The sequence below is a fragment of the Gorilla gorilla genome, chromosome Y (genome assembly GCF_029281585.2).
Source record: "Gorilla gorilla gorilla isolate KB3781 chromosome Y, NHGRI_mGorGor1-v2.1_pri, whole genome shotgun sequence".
Classification (NCBI taxonomy): Eukaryota; Metazoa; Chordata; class Mammalia; order Primates; family Hominidae; genus Gorilla; species Gorilla gorilla.
Window position 1 is genome coordinate 34,781,148 of NC_073248.2, and position 3,272 is coordinate 34,784,419.

The following is a 3,272-nucleotide window of genomic DNA, read 5'->3' on the forward strand; positions in this document are numbered from 1 at the left end:
AATTGATCTGCTGTAGAGGCCAGAGCCCCGGCACACACTCTCGCAGATTGAGGCAAATAGAGGCTCCGAGTACCATGCTTCCTCCCTGAGGATGCTGTACTCCAAGGAGCATTCCAAAGGGCCTCTTGTCCTATGCCCTGGGCACACCAGAGGCCAGCCGCCAGGGTTGGCCATTGTCGACCTGCGCGCACGCTGTTGTGCACTGCCTTGCCGACCCAGAGGCTCCCGCAGCTGCAGCAGCGGCTGCGGTGCCTGCTGCTGGGGCTCTGGAAGCCCAGGGGCGGGGCCTCTGGCTCCCAAGCTGCTGTGCGCAGTTGAGCCTGCTGGGGACCCGAGCCCTATGGCCAGTGCGGGATCTGCGGGTCCAGAGGAGCTCCTCAGGACACCTGGGTCCACGTAGGTGCGGGACTAGTTTCTCAGCAGGGCGAGGGCCGTGGGTCTTTCAGGGAGCGGGTCTGCTGGGGAGCGGGTCCCCAGAGCCTACGGGTGCGGGGCATGGGCTGGGCTGGGCTGCGCAGGCCCAGAGTCTGTGGGAGCACCCAGGAGAAAACCGTGTTCAGGCTGGAGGCAATGCTGGAGAGGACGGCCGGGGTACAGAGCAAGGAGGCGGCCTTGGAAGAGGAGGCGGTGCTGAAGGTGGAAGACATCATGGCTGAGGTGGAGGTGGTGGTTGAGGTGGAGCCCGACGTGGGGTGGCATAAGGAGGGCCAGCGGGCACAGCCTGGCCCTGGAGCGAGCACACCGGGGCCGTCAATGGACTCGCTGGAGGACCTTCACTTGGAGCTGGGCTCCGTGAATGCCCCAGGCCACAGACCATCTCCGCCTTGTGGGCCAGAGCCATATCCCTGCGGCTGCCGATTTGGGATCGCTGGCAGCAGGGGATAGCCATCGGGCTTCAGGTGGTATGGGGGCCGTTTGGGGGGACGAGCCAGGTGGGAGGCGCGTGGGGTCATCCAGGAGGCAGTGGATGGGGGGACAGCGTGGTAGCCGAGGCCACGTTCCTGCAGCTGTGAGGGCAGCTCGCTTGTAGCAGCCCTGGGAGCACGTGGTAGGGAAGGGGAGCCAAGGCCAGCACTGACAAGGGAGAATCGCGGCGCCAAAGTCCCTTTGCGCACAGCCCAAATTCGAAGGACACGTTTCCCTGGGAACGTCCCTGGAGGACGAGGAATCTGTATGCCATTGCCAACCACTGAACCACCCCTGCTCTCCGTGCCTGTTTCCAGCTGGCTCATCCCAGAAACACGAGGTGCTTAAGACGGGTTCGCGGCGCATGGGGTTGCCGACCACCTCACGGCAGGCACCAGCTCTGCAGATACGCATTCTTCGCACTGCAGGCACTGCACTCAAACGGGTGTAGGCCCTGAGCCTGTATAACTTCCTTTGGACCCACGCAATTCCCTTGGAGAGCGCCAGGCACGACCCTGCAGTCGCTTCTAACTACAAGGCTTCCGTCAAGTGAACAGGCCCGCCCCTCAGGGAGACTAGGATAAGAGGACACCACACAGCCGGGAATCAGCGGAGCATGTCCAGCACCCAGCACAGAAAGGCCTGCTGCAGCTCAGAAACCTAGAGAAGCAGCTGCCTCACACCACCCCCCGCCCCTCCTGTCCCTCAGCTGCAACCACCTGCCCACTTTTTCTGCCTCCCGTCTCTGGTCTGCCCAGGCCGTCTTGGCCGGGGTCCACCCACTCCAAAAACCACCACAGTTGGGGCATTGCCTCCTTGCCAGATAGCGATAGAGGCCCGACAATGAAGGGTGACTGGCCAAATGTCTGGGAGATGGCCCTGCTCCACAATGTCTGTACTCTTGCAAAATTGCAAGGCGTCACGAGGCTTGCCCACCCAATCGTCTGGAGAGTTCTTGCCCAGAGGTAGATTGTTGGCACAGGAGATATCGGCCTCGGTCAGAAAGCATGCTGAAGTCCTGCTTTGCTACATGATGGATTTGCAGGTCAGGCTTGGGAGTCTGGGTCTGTGGGAGGAGTCCAGTGTCTGAGTCAGTTTGAGGTCCCCCTGGGGACCAGGGTTGTCTCAGTGGGAGAGCTGGGAAGGGGAAACTCATGGTTCACTACAGCTAGTAGGCCACTTCAGCCCAGCTAGTCGAGATGGTCCCATTGAATCCATCCTCTTTCTCCTTGATCAGGCAGGTGGAGGAACTCAGCCATCCTGGTTACCGGTGGCAGGATGATTTCCTTTCATCCCAACCTTTATTTCCACAGTGAAATCATCATGAAGGAGCACTGTGTTGGCATGCTGGGTAAGGAATGCCTCCCAGCATGGTAGGGGAGCTGGTGTGTGGGAGGGTGGGACTGGCATGAACCTTCCTGACTCCTCTCCCTGCAGGCTACAGGGTGTCTCATTCCACTGCAGTCCAGCGGTTCTGGGATCACGAAGGTCAAGCCTCCAACTGCAGGCAGTACACCTTCTACCGGAGCTTATTCAGCTGTTTGGCTGAAAATGACTGCCCGGGTTTTGGCAGGATTGCTGAGGTGGGGTTCGCCGTGGGGCATCATGGGAAAGGACCTAGCTGGTCATTCCTTGGTCTCTGGGGAATTGGCTTTAAACTGTCACCTGAACTGTCCTGGACCCACTTCTGCAGTCCCCTAGATTATCAGCCAGGGCCTATGGCTCAATCCCTTGCAGTTCTATCCCATGGAGAGAGGGTCAGCCTTAGAGGTGGAACAGAGAGTAGGCCAGGCGAGCAGTCTTGGGCTGGGAAGGGCTGGGAACTGAGAGGCCTTCTGACCTGGATCTGGGCCCCACATGGAGAACCCAAGGATCCTGGAGGAGACTGCAGTGAGCAATCCCAGGCAATCCATGGGTTGGGGGAGAGAGGCCCATCGGGGACATGTTACACCCACATTTCAGGATTGGGGCTCCTGAGGCCACTATGATGCATGTGTGGCTAAAGTCAGTGGATGACAAGCAGAGCTAAAGGGATAGCTGTCTCATCATCACTCGCCAGCTCCCTGTCCTGCGGTAAGACCTGCTACCACCTGGGGCTCATTTTGAGGTCAACCAGGGCCCCCCTCCCTCTCCATGAGGATGTCCACCTGAGGCCCACTTAGGTCTATGTCCTTTCACAGTGTTTCTCCCAGGCCAGTCATGTTTTGTTTCCATGACCCCGGCTGCCTTGACATGTGTTATCCTCTCTGCCATCCTCAATCTCCCACTGCCCTGCCTTCCCATATAAGTTAGTCCACCTCACAAGGAATCTGGAGGACCACACTGGGCTCCATTGTGAGGCAATGTTTTATTTTCTTCAGGTACAT